This window comes from Odocoileus virginianus, unplaced genomic scaffold (assembly GCF_023699985.2).
Source record: "Odocoileus virginianus isolate 20LAN1187 ecotype Illinois unplaced genomic scaffold, Ovbor_1.2 Unplaced_Contig_19, whole genome shotgun sequence".
Lineage (NCBI taxonomy): Eukaryota > Metazoa > Chordata > Mammalia > Artiodactyla > Cervidae > Odocoileus > Odocoileus virginianus.
The window spans coordinates 70,048-94,923 of NW_027224336.1; the positions used below are offsets into that span (position 1 = coordinate 70,048).

Here is a 24,876-nt window from a genome sequence, read left to right on the forward strand (position 1 = left end):
CTGAGAATGTTACTGTGGGCCAAAACTGAACCTAGGCTTTGCCTAATACTCCTTTGCTCATGTTGCACCAAAAATTGAGAGTCCAATAAGAGTTTTAAATAATGATTAGAAAAGACTGTGCATGCATTTAAATCCTACCTCCAAAATAAATATTCTGCCACCCACACTATGGCCTCGGCAAAAGGGGTCATGAATCCAGATCCGGCCTTGGGCCAGCCTGGGAGCCAGCAAAGACCGCAGGACTGGAGACCAGTGTCCTTCTGTGGGCGTGGAGAGTGTCCCTCTTCTCCTCTATGTGCCTTTTCCCTGCTGCACACCCTGCCAACTCTTTTGATTTGAGGAATTTCCCTTGTTGCTAGTCTCTAACATCAACATTGGTAGTTCACAAGCTGAAAGAAGAATTCCATTCAAATGTTAGAATTCTTTCAGCACTTACCATGTGCTATTCTAGGTGCTAGATATGCTACACTAAATGAAATGGTTTACATTCTAGTACAAGAAAACAGCAGTGACCAAGAGATTAATCCATGGAGATAGTTTTGCTTGTATACATTTGCTTTTTATATGCTTTCATATAAACCAGTACATTAATAAGACATGTTTCATTTACTCTGAAGATATTCATTGAGACAGTTCTTAGAGGAGTAATTATGGTAAAGAGGCATGAGTGACAAATCACAGACACATCTGTGTCTAGCTGTGTCAACACATAAAAGTTGAAAGATTTCATATAATCCAGCTGCTCTTTATAAGCTAGACACACATCTGTGTGTAACACAGATACACACAATTGAGTTATTGGCCATTCAGGCTGTGCAACAAACACTTTCATTTTAAAGTTTACTATGTTTTGGGAAGTATATTAAAACCACAGACTGGTTCCTTTTTAATGATGGACAAGAAAGCTTGAGCTCACATCTCTGCTTTGTTTTATTCAGATAACCAAAAGGGAATAGTAAAAGATTTTGGCCTTTTTTTTTTTTTCCAGATAAGACAAGTTTGAGAGGAAGATGTTTCAAACTTATTTTATAACCAAGTCACTGTATTGATCTCTGTCCAGTGACAGCTGCTTCTTGAAGCCCACTTCCTCCTGCTGCCTATGCCTTTTGCCCTTACTGGCTCTTTATAAACAACAATTTATTTTGTAATCCAAAGAAAAGACACTCGTCATATCACAGCCTGCTGTGAGTATGTAGATTTATAGACTCAACATGGGAGGAGCCTGAGACTCATGAGGTCCAATCTCACTTGCAGCACAGCTGAGAGATGGTCATCTGTCATACGTGCTGCTGCAGGTCCCCAGGGGGCAGCCGCACTTCTGAGGGGGAACGACTATTCCACCGTTGTCTAGATGTGCTTGTTGGGAAGTTCCTCCATATGCTGTGATTAAAATCAATGTCCATGCAGCTTCAGCGTGTGAGTTAACTCAGACCTACGTCCTCTTGAGCACATGGACCCTTCCTAACGTAGCAGAGGGTGCAGATTGGCGCTCTTGGGTGCTCCATTCTTCCTGCACAAGGTTTACCTTTTAGAGTAGTTGCCAACACACACAAGTTGAGGGATTTCATATAATCCAGCTGCTCTTTATAAGCTGGAGAATCAGGTAACCCCAGGTCTTCAGCAAGCTAGAAGAAATGGATAAATTCATAGATAGATTCCTAGAAACATACAATCTTCCAAGACTAAATCATGAAGAATTAGAAAATCTGAATAGACCTTTTATTAGTAACAGAATTGAATGGGTAATTAAAAAACAACTCCCAACACATGAAAGTCCAGGTTCAGATGGCTTCACAGGTAAACTCTACTAAACATTTAAAGAAGAGCTAATACCTATTCTCCCCAAATTATTTAAAAGTGGAAGAAACACTTCCAAGCTCATTTTATGAGGCCAAAATTACCTGGTACTAAAACCAAAGAAACCACACACAAAGAAAATTACAAGCCTATATCCCTGATGAACACAGACACAAAAATTCTCAACAAAATATTAGCAAACTGAACTTCAACAATACTTTAAAAATCATATATGATCATTAAGTTGGATTCATTCCAGGGATGTAAAGATGGTTCAACATTGACAAATCAATCAATGTGATATACCATGTCAAGAAGTTGAAGAATAAAAATCATTTGATCATCTCAATAAATGCAGAAAAAAAGCATTTGACAAAATTCAACATCAGTTTACAATAAACTCTCCAGAAAATGGGTTTAAAGGGAACATACCTCAACATAATAAAAACCATGCATTATAAGCTCTTAGCTAATATCATACTCAATGGTGAAAAGCTGAAAGCATTTCCCCTAAGACCAAGAATAAGAAAAGGATGTTCATTCTTACCACTTTTGTTCTACATAGTATTAGAAATTTTTGCCATAGCAATCACATAAGAAAAATGAATAAAAGGCATCCAAATTGGAAAGGAAGAAGTAAAACCATCATTGTTCACAGATGACATGATACTATACTAATAGAATCCTAAAGATGCCATAAAAAGCTACTTGGACACAACATTGAATTCAGTAAAGCTTCAGGATACAAAATTAATATACAAAAATACACTGTATTTCTGTATGCTAATAATGAACTATAAGAAAGAGAAATTAAGTAAACAATTCTGTTCATAACCACAAAAAAGAATAAAATACCTAGGGATAAATCTGTCTGCCACTTCCACTGTATAATTGTAAGGGATTTGATTTAGATCATACCTGAATGGTCTAGTGGTTTTCCCTACTTTCTTCAATTTAAGTCTGAATTTTGCAATAAGGAGCTCATGATCTGAGCCACAGTCAGCTCCCGGTCTTGTTTTTGCTGACTGTATAGAGCTTCTCCATCTTTGGCTACAAATAATATAGTCAATCTGATTTCGGTATTAACCATCTGTTGTTGTCCATGTGAGAAGTCATCTCTTGTGTTGTTGGATTAGGGTGTTTGCTATGACCAGTGCGTTCTCTTGGCAAAACTCTGCTAACCTTTGCCTGCTTCATTTTGTACTTCAAGGCCAAACTTGCCTGTTACTCCAGGTATCTTTTGACTTCCTAATTTTACATTTCAGCCTCCTATGATGATAAAGGACATCTCTTTGGTGTTAGTTCTAAAAGGCCTTGTAGGTATTCATAGAACCATTCAAATTCAGCTTCTTTGGCATTAGTATTTGAGGCATAGACTTGGATTATTGTGACATTGAATGATTTTCCTTGGAAATGAACAGAGATCATTCTGTCATTTTTGAGATTGCACTCAAGTACTGCATTTCAGACTCTTTTGTTGACTATGAGGGCTACTCCATTTTTCTAAGGGATTCTTGCCCACAGTAGTAGATATAATGGTCATCTGAGTTAAATTCACCCATTTCAGCCCATTTTAGTTCACTGATTCCTAAAATGCTGACGTTCACTCTTGCCACCTTGTGTTGGATCGCTTCCAATTTACCTTGATTCATGGACCTAACATTCCAGGTTCCTATGCAATATTATTCTTTACAGCATCAGACTTTACTTTCATCACCAGTCACATCCACAACTGGGCATTGTTTTTGCTTTGGCTCCATCTCTTCATTCTTTCTGGAGCTATTTCTCCACTCTTCTCCAGTAGTATATTGGGCACCTACCGACCTGGGGAGTTCATCTTTCAGTGTCATATCTTTTTCCCTTTTTCATACTGTTCACGGGGTTCTCAAGGCAAGAATACTGAAGTAGTTTGCCATTCCTTTCTCTAGGGGACCAAGTTTTGTCAGAACTCTCCACCATGACCTTCCATCTTGGGCGGCCCCAAACAGCATGGCTCGCAGTTTCATTCAGTTAGAGAAAGCTGTGATTCATGTCATCAGTTTGGTTAGTTTTCTGTGATTGTGGTTTTCATTCTGTCTGCCCTCTGATGGATAATCATAAGAGGCTTGCCGAAGCTCCCAAGTATCCTTACTATAAAGTTACCCCTCTCTTGTCTTATTCTTCTCTTTGGGAGCAAGCCATCAAGCAGAGCCCATGCTAAAGAAGAGTATGGGGCAGAGAGGAAGAATTAATCTATACTTCCTGGAAGGCCAAGTGTCTACATAAATTTTTTGTCATTCTTCTATGTATATGTAAGATTCTTTTTCTTCTTTCCTTCATTTATTTCTTCAGTTATTCATTCATTCAACCACTTATTTATCTTAGTATGGACTCACAGATATTTATTTTACACTTTGGGTTATAGTCCAATTCTATGTTATTTATTCTGTTGATCAACATACTCCTTTCCTAATTTTGAGCCAGTCAATTGTTCCATGATTGGTTTTAGCTGTAGCTTCTTGACCTGCATACAGGCTTCTCAGGAGGCAGGTAAGGTGTTCTGGTATTCCCATCTCTCAAAGAATTTCCAACAGTTTGTTGTGATCCACACAGTCAAAGGTTGTATTGTGGTCAATGAAGCAGAAGTAGATATTTTTCAGGAATTCCTTTGCTTTTTCTATGATCCAGGAGATGTTGGCAATTAGAATGGAGATAAATAAAATCAAGAACAGAAAAATAGAAAGTCAACAAGATCAAAAATTGTTTTTCAAAAAAAATGACAAAATCAACACACATTTAGCTATACTGACAAAAAAAAGGGGGGGAGAAGACACATATAACTAAAATCAAAAGTGGGGACATGTATTTTACAGAAATAACAAAATTACAAGTGAATACTCTGAACAGTGGTAACCAACAACTTAGATAACCCATACACAAAAATTTAATTCAAAATAGGTCATGACCTAAGTATAAGGGTGAAAATAACACAAATTTTAGAAAGAAAACATAGGAGTAAATCTTTGTAACCTTGAATTTGTTAACGAATCCTCAGATGAGACACCAAAAATGCAAGCAACAAGAGAAAAATAGATAAATTGAATATCAAGCATTTTAAATTTGTACATCAAAGGACATTATCAAGGAAGTAGAAGACACGCTACAGTACGGGAAGAAAATGTTTTCAGATCGATATTTGATAAGGGATAGATATCGGAATATATTAACAACGCCTATGACTCAAAATCACAAGAACTGAAGAACAAATAAAATGAGCAAAAGGCTTGAATAGACATTTTTCCAAAGCAATACGATATAAAGAAATACAACTGTTCATTCAGTTCGGTTAGTTCAGTCACTCAGTCATGTCCAACTCTTTGCAACCCCATGAACTGCAGCACACCAGGTTTCCCTGTCCATCACCAACTCCAGAGCTTGCTCAAACTCATGTCCATCGAGTTGGTGATGCCATCCAACCATCTTATCCTCTGTCTTCCCCTTTTCCTCCTGCCTTCAATCTTTCCCAGCATCAGGGTCTTTTCCAATGAGTCAGTTCTTCACATCAGGTGACCAAAGTATAAAAGCAAATCAAAATTAGATACCACTTCACACCTACCAGGATGACTACAATTTAAAAAATAGAAAATTACAAATTTCAGCAAAAATGTGGAGAAACTAGAACACTTTTACATTGCTGATGGTAATTTATAATGGTTCAGCCATTGTTGAAAACAATTTAGTAGCTCTGCAAAAGGTCAAATATATTATAGAATTACCACATTATCCAGGAATTCCAGCCCTAGGTATACACTCCAAAGAATTGAAAACAGGAACACAGATAATTTATGCCAGTGTTTACTGTAGCATTATTTACAATAGTAAAAAGGTGGAAACCATTCAAGTACCCACCAATACATGAATGGATACATAAAATGTGGTATATACATTCAGTAGAATATTATTTGGGCATAAAAAGAAATAAAGCTCTGATTCATGCTACAACACAGATGTACATTGAAAACCATATGCTAAATGCAATGTCAGACACAAAAGGACCAAAAAAAAATCACATGATTACTCTTATTTGCAGTATCTAGAATAGGCAAATTCACAGAGATAGAAGTAAATTAGAGGTCATCAAGGGCTGAATCAGGGTGGAGAGGCAAAGGGGGTTATAGCTTACTGGGTTCTGTTTGGAGCAATTGAAGAAGCTTGGGAAATAGTGATTATGGTGGAAGAAAATTGTGAATGTAATCAATACCATTGAACTGTACACCTAAAAATGTTTTAAATGACAAATTTTATGTGTATACTTTCCACAATAAAAAAAAAAGGAGAAGAATAAAAAGTGACCTCAAAAAAAATACAGTGGTTAATGTGTCATTTTTCCACTTATAATTCTCAGCTGCTATTTGTAGTAGAGGTTTTAAACAAGCAACACATATTTGCTTATATATGCATATGCAACTAAAGTGTACCTAGGGCTACACACAAAATTTGAGGACATGGGTTGTTCTTTGAAGGGAAGCTGAGTAGAGATGAGAGGAATGCTTTTCATTATATACTATTTTGTTTCTTTGAATTTACTATTTGTTTCATTTAAATACAAGTGGATCACAGTGAAACTATTGAAAGAGACGACTACCTTCTGAGCAGTAAAGCATTAACTTAGCAGGTCTGGGTTATCCAGACTTGTACTTCCCAAAGGAAGGTCCAGCTACTGCTGGCCTCCTGGGAGATAACTTTTAAGCCCCGTCAGTTAAGACTGCCTGAGGCATCACCAAAGGGTTTATGTTGATACTCAGATTAATAGTTGGGGCCTTGAAACATGTGGTAATAGCTTGACCTCTGGAAGGAATGGTCATCTGAATTAAACGCACCCATTCCAGTCCATTTTAGTTCACTGATTCCTAAACTGTCGATGTTCACTCTTGCCATCTCCTGTTTGACCACTTCCAGTTTATCTTGATTCATGGACATAACATTCCAGGTTCCTGTGCAATATTGTTCTTTACAGCACTGGACTTGACTTCCATCACCAGTCACATCCACAACTGGGCATTGTTTTCACTTTGGCTTCGTCTCTTCATTGTTTCTGGAGTTATTTCTCCACTCTTTTCCAGTAGCATATTGGGCACCTACGACCTGGGGAGTTCATCTTTCAATGTCATATCTTTTTGCCTTTTCATACTGTTCATGGGGTTCTCAAGGCAAGAATACTGAAGTGGTTTGCCATTCCCTTTTCCAGTGGACCACATTTTGTCAGAAGTCTCCACCATGACCCATCTGTTTTGGTGACCCTACATGGCATGGCTCATAGTTTCACTGAGTTAGACGAGTTGGGCAAATTTAATTCAGATGATCGTTATATCAACTACTGTGGGCAAGAATCCCTTGGAAGAAATGGAGTAGCCCTCATAGTCAACAAAAGAGTCCAAAATGCAGTACTTGGGTGCAATCTCAAAAATGACAGAATGATCTCTGTTCGTTTCCAAGGCAAACCATTCAATATCACAGTAATCCAAGTCTATGCCCCAACCACTAATGCTGAAGAAGCTGAAGTTGAACAGTTCTATGAAGACCTACAAGACCTTCTAGAACTAACACCAAAAAAAGATGTCCTTTTCATCATAGGGGACTGGAATGCAAAAGTAGGAAGTCAAGAGATACCTGGAGTAACAGGCAAGTTTGGCCTTGGAGTACAAAATGAAGCAGGCAAAGGCTTTTGCCAAAAGAATGCAGTGGTCGTAGCAAACACCCTTATCCAACAACACAAGAGATGACTCCTCACATAGACATCAGTTCAGTTCAGTTGCTCAGTTGTGTCTGAATCTTTGTGACCCCATGGACTGCAGCACTCCAGGCTTTCCTGTCCATCACCAACTCCTGGAGCTTGCTCAAACTCATGTCCATCAAGTCAGTGATGCCATCCAATCATCTTATCCTCTGTCGTCCCCTTCTCCTCCTGCCTTCAATCTTTCCCAGCATCAGGGTCTTTTCCAATGAGTCAGTTCTTCATATCAGGTAGCCAAAGTATTGGAGTTTCAGCTTCAGCATCAGTCCTTCCAATGAATATTCAGGGTTGGTTTCCTTTAGGATGGACTGATCTGATACCCTTGACGTCCACGTGACTCTTTTTGTGACCCCATGGACTATATAGTCCATGGAATTCTCAAGGCCAAAATACTGGAGTGGGTAGCCTTTCCATTCTCCAGGGGATCTTCCCAACTCAGGGATTGAACCCAGGTCTCCCTCATTGCAGGTGGATTCAGCTGAGTCATAAGGGAAGCCTCACATAGACATCACCTGATGGTCAATACTGAAATCAGATTGACTATATTCTTTGCAGCCAAAGATGGAGAAGCTCTATACAGTCAGCAAAAACAAGACTGGGAGCTGACTGTGGCTCAGATCATGAACTCCTTACTGCAAAATTCAGACTTAAATTGAAGAAAGTAGGGAAAACTACTAGACCATTCAGGTATGACCTAAATCAAATCCCTTACAATTATACAGTGGAAGTGACAAATAGATTCAAGGGATTAGATCTGATAGACAGAGTGCCTGAAGAACTATGGATGGAGGTTCATGACATTGTACAGGAGGCGGTGATCAAAACCATCCCCAAGAAAAAGAAATGCAAAAAGGAAAATGGTTGTCTGAGAAGGCCTTACAAATAGCTGAGAAAAGAAGAGAAGTGAAAGGCAAAGAAGAAAAGGAAAGATACATCTATCTGCACGCAGAGTTCCAAAGAATAGCAAAGAGAGATAAGAAAGCCTTCCTCAGCAATCAATGCAAATAAATAGAGGAAAAAATTGAACGGGAAAGACTAGAGATCTCCTCAAGAAAATTAGAGATACCAAGGGAACATTTCACACAAAGATGGGCACAATAAAGGACAGAAACAGTAAGGACCTAACAGAAGCAGAAGAAATTAAGAAGAGGTGGCAAGAATACACAGAAGTACTCTATAAAAAAGATCTTAATGACCCAGAGAGCCACGGTGGTGTGATCACTCACTTAGAGTCAGACATCCTGGAATATGAAGTCAAATGGGCCTTAGGAAGCATCACCATGAACAAAGCTAGTGGAGGTGATGGAATTCCAGTTGAGCTATTTCAAATCCTAAAAGATGATGCTGTTAAAATGCTGCACTCAATATGCCAGCAAATTTGGAAAACTCAGCAGTGGCCACAGGACTGGAAAAGGTCAGTTTTCATTCCAATCCCAAAGAAAGGCAATGCCAAAGAATGTTCAGACTACTGCACAATTGCACTCATCTCACACACTAGCAAAGTAATGCTCAAAATTCTCCAAGTGAGGCTTCAGCAGTATGTGAACCAAGAACTTCCAGATGTTCAAGTTGGATTTAGAAAAGGCAGAGGAACCAGAGATCAAGTTGCCAACATATGTTGGATCATTGAAAAAGCAAGAAGATTCCAGAAAAACATCCACTTTTGCTTTATTTACTATGCCAATGCCTTTGATTCTGTGGATCACAACAAACTGTGGAACATTCTGAAAGAGATGGGGATAGCAGAGCACCTTACCTGCCTCCTGAGAAATCTGTGTGCCCATCAAAAAGCAACAATTAGAACCAGACATGGAACAATGGACTGGTTCCAAATTGGGAAAGGAGTACATCAAGGCTGTATATTGTCACCCTGCTTATTTAGCTTATATGCAGAGTACATCATGTGAGATGCAAGGCTGGATGAAACACAAGCTGGAATCACATTTGCCGGGGGGAAATATCAATAACCTCAGATATGCAGATGACACCACCCTTATGGCAGAAAGCAACAAAGAAATGAAGATTCTCTTGATGAAAGTGAAAGAAGGGAGTGAAAAAGCTGCCTTAAAACTCACCATTCAAAAACGTAAGATCATGGCAACCGGTCCCATCACTTCATGGCAAATAGATGGGGAAACAATGGAAACAGTGACAGTCTTTATCTTTTGGGCTCCAAAATCATTGCAGATGGAATGATTTCATGCAACCATGAAATTTAAAGATGCTTGCTCCTTGAAAGAAAAGCTATGACAATCTAGACAGCATATTAAAAAGCAGAGACATTACTTTGCCGACAAAGGTCTGTCAATCAAGCTATGGTTTTTCCAGTAGTCATTTATGGATGTGAGAGTTGGACATAAAGAAAGCTGAGTGCTGAAGCAATTGATGCTTTTGAACTGTGGTGTTGGAGAAGACTCTTGAGAGTCCCTTGGACTGCAAGGAGATCAAACCAGTCAATCCTAAAGGAAATCAGTCCTGAATATTCATTGGAAGGACTGATGCTGAAGCTGAAACTCTAATACTTTGGCCACCTGATGGAAAAGACCCTGATGCTGAGAAAGATTGAAGGTGGGAGAGAAGGGGATGATAGAGGATGAGCTCGCTGGATGGCATCACCGACTCAATGGACATGAGTTTGAGTAAGCTCCGGAAGTTGGTGATGGACAGGGAAGCCTGGTGTGCTGTAGTCCATGGGGTCGCAAAGAGTCGGACAGGACTGAGAAACTGAACTGAACTGAACTCATCAGCAGTCACTCCCCATTCCTAATTCCTGCTCCCCAGCCTGAGGCAGCCACTAATTTATATTTGATCTGTAGATTTGCCTGTTCTGGACATTTCATGTGAATTGATTCATACACTATTTATCCCTTTATGTCCCTTTATGTCTGATTTCTTTCACTCTATGTAATGTCTTCAAATTGTTTTCTTAATTCCCTTTTTGGATTGTTTATTGCAAATGTATAGAAAAGCAAATTATTTTTGTGTTGATTTTGTATTCTGCAACTTTGTTGAAATTATGTATTAATTTTAACAGTTTTGCTTCTCACTCTCTCTGTATGTATGTGTAAAAATTTTAGCACTTTTGACAAATAAGATCCTATCATCTGTGAATAGATGTTTTACTTCTTCCTTTCTAATTTGATTACTTTTATTCCTTTTCTTGACTAATTGCTACAATTATATTATGAACCAAATGCTCCCCCCCAAATTCATATGTTGAAGCCCTAATCCTTGATCTTCTGATATTTGAGAGGTAATTTGGTCATGAGGGTGGAGTCCTCATGAATGTAATGTATATCCTTATTTTCTACAAAAGGCACAAGAGAGATTCTCTCTCTCTCTCTCTCAGCAATGTGAGGAGGCAATCTGCAAACCAAAAATAGAGCTCTCATCAGGATGCAAACTGCCTTTGATCTTAGATTTCCCAGACTCCAGAACTATGAGAAACAAGTGTCTGTTGTTTAAGCCACCGGATTTATGGTATTCTGCTCTAGCAGCCCAAACTGAAAAGAAAAAAAAATTAAGAAGGCTAGAACTTTCAATACTCTGTTGAATAGAAATGGTAAAAATTAACATTCTGGTCTTGTTTCTGTTTTCAGAGGAAAAGCTCTCAGTATTTCATCACTGAGTGTGAGGTAAGCGGTGCATTTTTCATATATGACCTTTATTATGTTGAGTAGTTTTCTTCTGTTCCTAGTTTGCTGAGTGATCCATGAAAGAGCGCTGGATTTTGTCAAATGCTTTCTCTATGTTATTTGAGATGATCATGTAATTTCCCCACATTGTGTTAATAGGTGTACTGCATGAAGGATATTCATATGCTGAAGCATCTTTGCATTGAAGGAACAAATACCAGTTGTCCATGGTGTATAATCCTTTCAGTATGCTGATGAGATCAGTTTGATTATATTTTCCTGAAGACTTTTGGGTCAATATTCATGAGGGACCTTCATCTGTAGTTTTCTTTTCTTGTAGTGCTCTGTGGCTTAGGTATCAGAGCATTGCTAGCCTCTCCCTGATAGCTCGTTTGGTAAAGAATCTGCCTGCAATGCAGGAAACCCCAGTTTGATTCCTGGGTTGGGAAGATCCCCTAGAGAAGGGAAAGGCTACCCACTCCAGTAATCCCATGCTCTATATAGTCCATGGTGTCGCAGAGAGTCAGACAGGATGAGCCACTTTCACTTTCATTTCGAGTAGGTCTGGAAGCACTCTCTTCTAAATTCTTTGAGTTGAGGAGGACTGGTGTTATTTCTTCTTCAAATGCCATCTGGTCCTGGGCTTTTCTTTGTTGGGAGATTTTTTATTACTGACTCAGGCTTCTCACTAGCTACATCTCTATTCAGATTTTCTATTTCTTCATGATTCAGTCTTGCTCAGTTTTGTGTCTCCGGGTTTTTGTCCATTTCATCTAGGTTATCCAATTTGTTGATGTGCAGCTGTTCATGTGCCCTCTTATATTCTTTGGTATATCTGTAGTTTGGTAGTAATGTCCCCACTTTAACTTCTAATTCTAGTGATTTGAGTCTTTCTTTTTTTATTTACTCCAACTAGCTTCAGGCTTGTCAATTTTGTTGATCTCTTTGAAGAACCAACTTCTGCTTCATTGAATTTCTCTATTGTTTTTCTATTCTCTATTTCATTTATCTCTGTTCTAATCTTTATTATTTCCTTCCTTCTGCTAGCTTTGGGTTTAGTTTGTTCTTCTTTTTCTAGTTCCTTAAAGAATAAATTTAGATTGCTGATTTGAGATCTTTCTTCTTTTTTAATATAAGCATTTATAGTTATAAATTTTACTTTTTGCAGTGCATTCACTGCACCATATCAATTTTGACATGCTATATTTTCATCTTTATGCAATTCTAAGTATTTTCTAATTTCTTTTGTGATTTCTTCTTTGACACATTTCTTATTTAAGACTATACTTTTACATGATTACATATTTGTAAATTTTTTTCTATTTTAGTTCAGTTATTAACTTCTAATTTCAACTTGTGTTTAGAAAAGGCATTGTATGATAGCAATCTTTTAAAATCTATTGAGACTAGTTTGTGGTCTAGTGTATGGTTTATCCTGGAGAATGTGCCATGCGCACTGGAGAAGAATATGTATTCTGTTTTTGTTGTTGTTAGATGAAGTGTTCTGTATACTATGTTTGTTAGATATAGCTGGTTTATTGTGTTGTTCAAGTCTTCTCTTTCCTTATCTCCTATCAGGTTGTTCTATTCATTATTGAAGATAGGAAATGAAATCTCTATTATTGTAGAACTGTCTATATCTCCCTTCAGTTCTGCCAGGTTTTTCCTCATATATATTTTGAGGGTCTGTTATTAGGTGTGTAAATATTTATAATTGTTATATAATCCTGCTGTATTGAAACATTATTATATAGAGATTTTTTTGTTTCTTACAGGCATTTTTGATTCAAGCTTATTTTGAATGATATTAGCATATACTCCCAAGCTCTCTTGGTTTCTATACATAGAATATCTTTTTCCATCTTTTCGCTATAAATCTTTTTATGTCTTTGAATCTAAAGTGAATTCCTTGTAAGCAGCATACAGTTGGATTATTTTTAAAAATTCATCCTGCCAATCTTTGTCTTTCATTTGAGAGTTTGATCCATTTACATTTAAACTATTTACTAATAAGGAGGGACTTGCTTCTGCCGTTTTGCTGTTTATTTCTGTAGGGTTTATTTCTTCTTTGTCCTTCATTTCCTGCATCACTGTATCATTTTGTGTTTGAGTGAAACAGTTTCCTTCCTTTTCCAGTTTCCTTCTGTGCACACACTACAGCTATTTTCTCTGTGGTTACCGTGGGGATCACATTTAATACCCTAAAGGTCTGACATCCTAGTTTGAGGTTGTGCCTGTCTGGGTTTAACACAAAGCAAGCCCTCCGCTCCTGTGCCGCTCTGCTCTGAGCTCCTGCCTGACACCCTTTATTTCAACCTGGGGGGTTTCCTCGTCATTTCTTGCAGTGAGGTCAGATGCTAATAAACACTTCCGCTTTTGTTTATCTGCAAACGTCTCAATCTCTCCCTTATTTCTGAGGAAGAATTTTCCTAAATGTAGAATTCTAAGTTGACAGTTTTCTTCTTTCAGCACATTGATTATCTGAACTCATTGCCTTCTGGTCTCCAAGGTTTCTGGTGAGAACGATGCTAATGTTGTTGGGGGTGCTGGGTGTGTGTGATGAATAACTTCTCTCTTACTTTCAAGAAACTCTCTTTGTTTTTATCTTTCAACAGTTTGAGTATAACTTGCCTCAGTGTGGGTCTCTTTGAATGTATCCTGCTTGGAGTCCACTGGGCTTCTTGGATTTGTAGATTCTTATCTTAGTTCAAGTTTAGGAAGTTTTATATCATTATTTCTTCAAATATCTCTCTGCCCCTTTCTTCTCCTTCTGGGATGATGCCTCTGTTCCTTTTCTTGATGATGTTCCACAGATCCTTTAGCCTCTATTCCCATTTCTTCAACCATTTTTCTTTCTGTTCCTCAGAACTGATAGTTTCAATTGCCCTTTCCTCAAGTCTACTGATTCTTTCTTTTGCCTGCTCAAATCTGCTTTTGAATCCCTTTAATGGATTTTTCATTTCTGTTATGCTTTTCAACTTCAGCATTTGTTTTTGTTCCTTTCATGCTTTCTGTTTCTTTATTGATATTTCTATTTTGCACATACATTGCTTTTCCTGACTTGTCCATGTCTTCCCGTAACCCTTTGAGCGTCTTTAAGAAAGTTGCCCTAAAGTCTTTGTCTAGTAAGACTGGCATTTGGTCTTCCTCAGGAATCATTTCTATCCATGTATTTTGTTTCTCTGCATGGGTCATACTTTCCTGTTTCTTATAATAATGCCTTATAATTTGATGTTGTTGTTGTTGTTGACACCTGGATATTTGAGTCTTATTACATGGTGACTCTGAAAAGTAGATTCTCTCCATTCCCTAAGGCTTGCTGTTTTGTCTTTTTCCTATAAAGAAAAGAAGACAAACTTTTGAAATATTGGGAACACTATATGCTAAGCACTGTAACCTTTATGTGTGACTTTTTATTGCTGAAAACTATTTGCAAAATGGAATGAGATCTTTTCCTTATGTTAAAAAAATGTATAGTGTAATAAATCCTTGACAGTTGCTAGATTATTTTGAGATATTTTCCATTTCCCCAAATTTGCAACTATCTTTGTATCATGGCAGTTGAATTTCTTTGGAGGTCATCTCACAAAGAACAAAGCTTTAACCTGTTTATGGTGATGAGTAGAGTACAACAAACTGTAAATGAAATTTGTGTGCTTATCAGTTGTAAAGCACACATATCAACTAAGCAACTTGGTTCTACACATTGTAAAGCAAAAATGATTCAGATTTGCCTCAGCAAAATTGTACATGACCATGAGTCAAAGACCTTTGACATCTCTCATGTTTAATCTTTAAATCCCATTGTACAAATGTTGACCATAAATAGCATTTATATTTTTTGTTCATTTTAGTTTTGTCTCTCTCCCTCCATTCCTCTGTTCTTACCTCCATTTCTCTTTCTTTCTCTCAAAATAAATAATAATAAAATAATAATCTGAGCTGCTTATTTAGGACAAGTTCTATCATCGTGCTTAATTTAAAAAAGTCATGGCAGCCTTAATAAATATAATAGAATCCTTATATTCTATACATAAAAACAACTACCAAGTTCTTACCATGTGCAAGACACTGAATTGTTTAGATGTCTCTTTGACCTGCATATGCAGTGCAACCACCCAGGGAATCTTTTAAAACTCAGATACCCAGGTCTAGGCTTAGACCTGCTGAACCAAAGGCAGGTAACCAGTGGATTCCTGAGTTCCTAGCTACACCAACCACTTTCATACATATCACTTAATTCTCATAACTGTGTGAGGTTGTATCTTGCCACACACTATGCTCGAGATGACTGACTCTCTTCAGTAAACTGCCCAGGGTTGCAAGGTGTCCTTTTCTTGTTCCTGATCTTAGATAGAAAGCTTTCAGCTTTTCACCACTGAGTATGATGTTAATAGAACTCCCATACAGGTAAACAGTTTTGAGAGGTAAATCAGTCATTCAGTTCAGTTCAGTCGCTCAGTCGTGTCTGACTCTTTGCGACCCCATGAAGAGAGGTAAATAGGTAACTGTAAAGGTTGCCACTTCTGAAATATTAGTGTAACATGTTATTCACATGCTTCATAGTTTTTGTAGCATCATCACTATGCATTTCTAGCACAGAAACTGTAGTTCTCATCAAGTGAGTTAAACGAGATGTAAACATTAGTATAACTTTGAATATATTTCAATGTCATTTGGTAAAACTTCTGGTACTGCATTGTGTTGGCCATCAATATCACATAATAAAACCATGATACAGTCATCTAGTTAGAATTTCAAGTTCAAGTTTCACTCATGTTTACTTTTTTAATGTAACAGACATCACTTGACTAAAGGTTATCCCATAATTAACATTTCTCTAGAATAGTCTTCAAAACACAAGGTTAGATTTCCAGGCATATTTCATCTACACTAAATGTCCCTGATTTCAGGGTCATGATTAATAAGCCCAGGGTACGCATCTGACCTAACATGGGCCAATCAAAGTTTTCTTCCCAGGCAGTTAAAATCTGGAAATGAAAACCCAGATGTTAAGTGTTGCTGGAGGAGAGTTACATTATTGCACTATCTCATGAAAAGTTCACAAATTCCTATTGCTCAGGAATGCTCCTGTTCCTTGGAGACATGCTGGATATTTCTCTCCTGACTATTGGTTGCTTCAATTTTCCTTTGAGTCTGAGATAACTCATTGCTCACTGCCTAATCAAGAACCCTCCCTCACTCTTCTTTGCTTAAACCCCCTAGATATCTCTCATGACTGTTTCATGAGATGACTTATAATTGCTCTAAGGCTTTCCAGACAATGTAGTTTATCTCTACCAGATATTCTATTTTTTATCCTTTTTTGCAACAAAGGTGGCCATTTGACCCCATACTGACCAAAGATATGTAAGAAAGTTTGAAGGAGAGATTCTATAATAATTCTCCCTCTTTTTTATGGCCTTGAAAGCAGACACAGTGCTTGGGACTACAGCAACAGCAGCAAGTCAAAACCCTGAAGATGGTGGAGTAGAAAGATGGAAGAGACTAATTCCTTGATGGACCACCCAAATCCAATCTCACTGTATCCAGACTTCATTTTATTGCAGAGAAATAATTTCTATTTATTTCAGTTGCTATTAGTCATGTTTTCTACTTGCAGCTTCAAAATTTTTGACTGATGCTCTATGGCAGGCAGAATAAATCAAATATGTGCACATCCTAACCTATTGTGAATATGTTGCTTTATACAGCAAAATGCACTTTGCTGCTGTGATTAAGGCTAAAAACTTTGGAATAGATATATTATCCTGACCCAGCCTAAACATGTAAACCCTTCAAAGTGGAAGAACTGAAAGAAGAATGTTTCAGAGAAGCACAATGTGCAAAGGACTGACATTACTACTGCTTTGAAGATGGAAGAAGGAATCCAGTGATCCCCAGAAGAGGAAATGGCCCTTTGCGTACAGCCAGAGGGGCTTCCCTGATGGTTCAGATGGTAAAGAGTCTGCCTGCAATGCAAGAGACCCGGGTTTGATCCCTGGGTCAGGAAGATCCCTTGGAGAAGGAAATGGCAACCCACTCCAGTATTCTTGCCTGGAAAATCCCATGGACAGAGGAGCCTGGCAAGCTACAGTCCACAGGGTCACAAAGAGTCAGACATGACTGAGCGACTTCACTTACAGCCAGAGAGAAAACATGGACATAGGTTTTACAACTGCAAGGACTGAATTCCGCCAACAAACCAATGAGGAGGAAACAGATTCTCCTCTACAGTCTCCAAAAAGGAATGCCTCCTACCAAAACCTTGATTTCAGCCCAGTGCAACCCAAGTCAGACCTCTAACTTATAGAACTGTATAAGTGGTAACTTGTTAAAGCAGCAGGAGATAACTAGTACATACACACAACATCTCAGTAAATTCAATTTATCTCCCCTAGAACTAAAAGAATTTTTGTAATTCAAGAATTTAGATGCATTAAATTAAGCCTGTATAGTCTCTGAGTTAGAAAGAAAATATGCTCTCCCAGTACTCTCGGATATGTGCCCAGTGTAATCATGTTTTTGCTGTTGTCACTGTTAGTCTGTACTCTAAGACAAGGAAATTTCTATGTTGCTTTCTGTTATTCTTCAGAATTATATCTGGAATTGTGGCTCCTCTTTGCTGCTTCCTCCATCAACTTAGATACACTCAGCCAATCAGAAACAAATATTTAGCAGAATTAATTAGAATCACAGTAGATGCCTAGAAATACAAGTGTATGAAATGAAAAACAACAAATTCTAATCTGTGATTATGTTATTCAGCTCAACATATGGATAATTCATTAATATTATTAAAAATAACTTCATTATTTAAAAATGGTTGTTTGAATTCCATGTGGGATTGTTCAGTAGTTATCTCTAATGAAATGCAGAGTAAGCATGCATAATACAGAGTTCACATTGGAATAACAGTTGAGTGCTGGCCCCCTGAAGCCACACCGCCTGATACAAATACCACTCTTTCCACTTACTCAGCACATGATTATACAGAGTTAGTCTCTTTTAAGGCTTCCCAGGTGGTGCTAGTGGTGAAGACCCCACCTAACAGTGCAGGAGACATAAGAGATGCCGGTTCCATCCCTGGATCGGGAAGATTCCCCTGGAGGAGGGAATGGCAGCCCACTCCAGTATTCTTGCCTGGAGGATCCCATGGACAGAAGAGCCAGCAGGCTACAGTGCACAGGGTCGCAGAGAGTTGGACACAATTGAAGCAACTTGGCACTCACACACCCTCTTTTAACTTTAGTTTTTGATCAGTTAAAATGGGAGTACAGTAAGTGAATCATAGACCTGTAGGCATCAAATTAATAACCCATACTAATGCTAAAAAATTATGTATTGTGTATGTAAAAGTAATTTTTTTTTTCTGACAACCCTACCCACACATGATCTACCAAAGATATGCAGAACAATGTGACTCCCTGGGAAGCGGGAGAAGCCCAGTCCTAGAGTGCCAGGCACACTTTCTGAGACTGACACTGAATCAGGATGACAGACATTCCCCTGTTTTGAATCCAAAGACACCAAGCATTAAGGAACAAGACAGAGTTGTCTACCACTGGGAGATGACATATTTACAAATTTTTTAATTTTTCCTGTGAAACTCAAATTTAGCTCTATTTTTATTGCTAAATCTGGTAACCCCATGTTGCAGTCCCTTCCGTCTCCCAGTGGCAGGAGATCCTGGGCAGGACTGTCTTCTGTCCTTCCCCCAAAGATAGAGGGCTTTATTTCTAAACTTTTCCTCAGACACAATGCATGTTCACTGGTGCCCCAGGACTGACAATGTTTCAAAGCTCTCCCCATGACACAGATCTTTAATCACACAAGGAAGGAGGATCTGGATGGGGCTTACGGTTCTCCTGGAGTGGAAGCGGCCCCTCCTCCATGTCCGCACCCCCTCGGGGAGAGGGGGCTCTGTCAGTCTCCTGCCCCTCCCGCCCCCACTGCGCTGATGGCACAGTGGTAGAGTCTGTGCCGGAGCCTGTGGAAGGGCACAGGTGCTCCCCACGTCCTTTGCTGCCTTCCGTTACAAAAAGCAAAGCCCTCAACTACCTGTCCGGCGCCTGACGTCTTTCCTCTGTGTCCCACCACTGGTGGGCAAGCGCTGCTGTCCTCCCACCCTTAAAAGGGCCCACCTTTCCTGGGACTCGGAGCTATTTGGTTAACCTATAACCTCAGGTCTTTGATGGGTTCAAGGAAGTTATAATTGTACAGTTTATCTAGATCTCACTTGTTAGAGTAGGAGAAACACTCCTTGTTTTCTGGATGTTTACAACTCCTTGTCTTTCTGTTTTCATTAGGACATAAAAAAGTACACATTTTATTGTAATAAAGAAAATACAATACTTAGTGCCTTATCTTTCTTATTATCCAACTATATATTAGGGACATTTTTTCACCAACAATGTAACCACACAAAAGCTTCTGCCAAGGGCTTTTAGGATCTCTGAAAGCCATTTCTCTCTCACACACACTTCTTGGCTCCAAGGAGCATATGCTGACCACAGCTAGGGTTGTCAGAACTAACCAAACCACTGAGGTTGAGGTGGATGATAAAATAAGTGACTTCAAATTAAGATCTCATAAAGCCATCCTTGGAGTCTCTTATTTAGAATATATAGGCATTTTTATTATCTTTACAAGTTTCAGTATTGCATAGTTCACTTCCTCATTATGCGTTGCCTCTCTGAGCTGACTAATTTGAAATGTCACACTAGAATGAGACCTACTGCAAGATGTGTATAATTTGCTCTATCCATGGGGTTAAGAGTTGCCTTTATCTGCCCTTTATGCCTACTGTTCTTATCTTTCTTTTTTATAAAGATGCTATTCCTCTGTCTTCTTTAATTTTTCGGCTGTGCTGGGCCTCGCCTGCTGCGTGAGGGCTCTCTCCAGCTGCGGTGAGCGGGCTGCTCACTGCGGCGGCCCCTCTAGTTGCAGAGCGTGGTCTCCAGGCACGAGGGCTCAGCAGGGGCAGCACACAGGCTCAGCCGCCTCGTGGCATGTGGAGTCAGCCTGAATTAGGGATCAAACCCGTACCTCCTGCATTGGCAGGTGGACTCAACCACTGAACCACCAAGGAAGTCCCCTTACTGCTATTTTCTATAACATAATTGGAATATGACTTCTGAGTAGCTCAAGTCATCACACTGGTGTTCAGTTGGAAAACTTGAGACATATCATGTGCACATTTATTCCACCTTCTTTGGGTCACTCTTCTGTTTCATTTCTGTAACTCCACTTGCTATTCCTGGAAGACTCTATTTTATTCAACTTTCACTACTATCTTCCCATCTCCCAAAACCTATTTTAGTACTTTACATAAAATTGGAACAATAGTTTCATGTTTAAAAAAGTATTGAAATAACATGCTTATAACTATGACCTAATTATGGTGGTATTTGCTTATCTCTCAGAACAAAGGTAGGAAAAATAATCACCTTTTAGAGCAACCAAAATATTGTGATTTATGTTACAAGATGCAACAAAATTTAAGTTACACTGGGTTTTCTGTATTTCCTGGTGTAATTTAGCTCTACATTTCCTACCTGGATGACCCAGAGGCGTGTGAAGCTCAGTGCATCAGGCAGCGATCGCCACTCTGCCATCAGCCTCCTTCCTCCTGTGCTCCCCCTGTGAATGGCACCACCCTGTGCGCGTGTCCCCAAGCTAGGAACCTGGGGGCAAACCTTTGGTCTTCAATTCTTCCAGTTTCCTGCATCTAAGAAGTCTTCAAGTCTTATGAATTCTCCCTCCTCCCCTTTCCCCAACCAGGCCCCTTCTCTCCACCTCACTGCCAATCTTTACTGCAGGTTCTCATTACTTGTCACCTGGCAATGGCCTTCTAAGAGATCTCCCATCCTCATTCTCACTTGCTAAAATGATATCCTCCATAAAGCCTTCAAGATGCTCATTTTAAAATCCAAATCCTGCAAAGGGTCCCCAAGTTCTCTGACAAGGAGTCGGCACTTCCTGGCCTGGCATGTGCAGACGTCTCTAAGCTGCCCTGCCCCCCTGCGCTGGTGTCGAGCCTTCTCCACTTTGCCTTCCATGTTGTCGCCTTGCTAAGCCTCCTCAGCTTCCCCGCGTGCCACTGTCTCTCTTGCCAACATGACTTTGTGTCTATAATACCCTCTTTCAGACTGCCCTTCACCCAGGCTTCATCATCTGGCTGATGGCTACCAGGATGCAACTTGGATGGGCCACTCTTGAGCTGGGTAGGCTTGAGGCAGGATGAGCTGTTTGCTCAGCCTCTTGTCTGTAAGAAGGGAGAGTAATGCCAGCCTTTCTGGACTGCTAGGTTGAGCTAGAAATAGAATACAAGGGTCTGGTGGTGAAAACAATAACACACATAACTCATACTATGGTATAAGAAATCTAAGTGCTCTATTCATATTAACTCCATTATTATTCCCATACTCAGTTCAAGAGTCACCTCCTCCATGTAGCCTTTCTTGATTTCTCAAAACTTGATGCCTTGCTGACCATTTTCTATTTGTCCCCCTGAATCCATTCTCACCCTTCTCTGTCCTGCAAAGCCCTGGAGGAGTACATATGTGGAGCAAGTCACTTGGGCTCCTTTGCTGGCCTCCAGGTTGCTTTTTTTAGGTGAGATCACAGAGCCGTTGGAGAGAGAGGCTAGGGTACCTCTCCCCATGGCCTCCCTGACAGAGTCATGGTTCTGCCATGGCTGCTTCCTTCTCTGTATTCGTTTGCTAGAACTGCAGCCATATTGAAGCACCACAGCCTGGACAGGCAACAACTGTCATTCTTTCTAGCAGCAGGACGTCTGGGTCCCACAGTTTTGGAAGCCAGAAGTCCAAGACCGGGGTGTCAGTTGGCTTGGTGCCTTCTGCATCCTCTCTTTGGCCAAGTTCTCCCTGTGTCCTCCCCAGGAAATCATCCCTCTGCGTGTCTGCGTCCTGGTTGCCCCTTCTTACAAGGACTCCAGCCGTGACTGACCTCCCACAGGACGTCATGTTACCTTAATCACCTTTGTACAGACCCCCTCTCCAAACACAGGCACATTCTGAGGTGCTGGGTTGACTTCGACATACACCTGGGGGACACAGCTCAGCCCACAGTACCCCCCACCTTCAGCTCCAGTCAGACGTCCTGGTGTTGCAGCTCCGGCCTTCACTAGGCGTCTGGCGGTCTCCCCTTCAGGCGCAGGTGGGGCAGCGGCTCCCCCGCACTCTCCCCTGATGCCAGCATCTGCTGTGGCCCTCAGCCTGGGTGCACTGTCTCGAGGTAATTCCTCATTGTGGGCGCGTGAGCTATACAACTGGATTCTATCTCCTGCTGGGACACTGATGCGGTGCTACTCCGGGACTTCCCTCGCCCACCCCCAGCACTTAAGTTACAGTATGGCAACTGCTGACCCCCTGTCCATATTCCCTTCAAAACTGCAAGTTCCTCGGGGATAAAAACCATTCGTTTTGAATTTTGTATCTTTGGGTCTGTACAGTAGGTGCTCAAAGTCTGCTGTGCAATTTAACCACTGGCCGATGCTCCCCTGCCAACTTTCCCCTATACCCTCTTGCAGCCTTACTTCTTTAGACCACTAGTACATCATCCCCAGGCTACAGAAACAGCTTCTGAGTGGACCTCACCCTTCCCCATCTCTTTCTCCATCAGTGCTGATGACAGGCTAACCTTCCTAATCAGTGATGCTCAGTGGTGTCCATACTATCCTAACCTACTCTGCCCATCACCACCACCCTCCTTGCAACCCAGAAAAAACTTCTACTGCCAACTTTGTGCTGCTGCTCACGAAACTCTATCCACCTGAAGTGGTTGCCTTCCTTGCCATCAGCTGGAATTTTACCCAGCCTTCTAGGGTGGATGTTCAGGACATCACTGTATCATAAGTACTAGCCCACCCAAACAAGATTAGCTTGGAGTGGGAGCAGGGCTGAAAGGCTAAGCTGTGGTGTGTTACCCTTCTGCTTACTGGTTAGGGGGAAGGTGCGTGAGTCCTGAAGGCTCTGAGCTGTGGTAGGTTACCCTTCTGGTTACGGTAAGGGGGAAGGAAGGTGTGAGAGTATCTGAGGATGGGCTGGATCATGAGGGAAACCTGAAACAGCAGGTGTTTTCTGATACTGCTTATTTGTGTGGTCCTAAGAAAACCATTGTTTATTTTGGTGCCTCAGTTGTCCAGCAACTTAGACAAGAATCTGATGGTCTTCAAAGGCCCTTCAAATTCTGAAATTCAATTTTCTTCAATATACAGAAGATTTGATTTGCTGATTTAGCTCATGATAACCATCTATCTCTTAAGGCCAGATTTCCCTCAAGAAAATGAGAAAAGCTTTCTCTTCAAAGGCTGAATGTTTAGCAAACCTGTATGTTGTATGCCACTTTTATTCATCTGCAGTTTCTGTAGGCCCAGTCTTCTCTTGAGAATGGCACTTCTGAGAATCTCATAAGGTAAAAGGTGGGAGATGGTGAGAGGTCGGAGCCACTAAAATCAGTTTCGTCTTATAAGCAAGAGCACAGTCTTAGGGCTGCCCTTGTTATGTCCAGTCATGAGGGAAATGCATCATTCCATACATTCGAACACTCTTGAAAATAATATTTTATGAACTGAGAGTTCCTGACTGTGGCAATAAGACAAGCCCTAAATAACCAGAACCTCTGTGCTTGAAACGCACATGAGTGCATGTGTTTGACAAAAACTTGCACGTGAATGAATGTGTCTGAAGAGAACTCGCACACGAGTGTATACATTTGAAGAGAACTCGCACATGAGCGTATGTGTCTGATGAGAACTCGCACACGAGTGCATGTGTCTGACGAGAACTTCCTCACGGGTGTATGTGTTTGAAGAGAACTCGCACACGAGTGTATACATTTGAAGACAGCTCTCACACGAGTGTATGTGTCTGACGAGAACTCGCACACGAGTGTATGTGTTTGATGAGAACTCGCACACGAGTGCATGTGTCTGACGAGAACTCGCACACGAGTGCATGTGTCTGACGAGAACTCGCACACGAGTGCATGTGTCTGATGAGAACTTCCTCACAGGTGTATGTGTTTGAAGAGAACTCGCACACGAGTGTATACATTTACGAGAGCTCTCACACGAGTGTATACATTTGAAGAGAGCTCTCACGCGAGTGTATGTGTTTGAAGAGAACTCGCACACGAGTGCATGTGTTTGACGAGAACTCCCACACAAGAAATAGGGAAATGGAAGGACACCTACTTTCACAGAAAAGAAGAGTCAGCTGAGGCAGTTCTGAGCACCTCCTCTAATCTCCTAAAAGCAAGCTTTACAAGCTCAGAGTATATCACATTACATGGAAATCATTTATGTATTAAGTCCCTATTTCCAAATAACTTATGAATGAATGTGAATTAAGGATAGGAGCAGTTTTGTTTTCATTTCTGTATCCTCAGCTTCTGGCACAATATGTAGAACACAGTAGGCTTTCAATAAATGTTGGTCAAATGAATAAAAATGCCACCTCAGTGCTTGGAAACAGGGCTGCAGAAGACACGTAAGACCGTGTTCCCTGCAGAGCAGTGACTGGGCTGAGCGACAGATAGCAAGCAGTGAGGGGGTTTGAGAGGAGAAAGAAGGCTAGGAATGAAAACACTTCTGTACCCAAACCCCCTGCTTTATGAAAATCTAACCACTTTTAGGAGTCTATTTCC

General features: G+C 40.2%; 1 long non-coding RNA gene across 2 annotated transcripts in view; it reads right to left on the reverse strand.

Moving 5' to 3' along the window:
- Window positions 1–912: 912 nt before the first annotated feature.
- Window positions 913–24,876, reverse strand: part of LOC139034024 (uncharacterized) — a 31,238-nt gene continuing 7,274 nt past the window's right edge. For both annotated transcript variants that reach the window (XR_011486490.1, XR_011486491.1), the window contains one exon: window positions 913–4,826. This is a non-coding gene — a long non-coding RNA (uncharacterized lncRNA). The remainder of the gene's footprint in view (window positions 4,827–24,876) is intronic.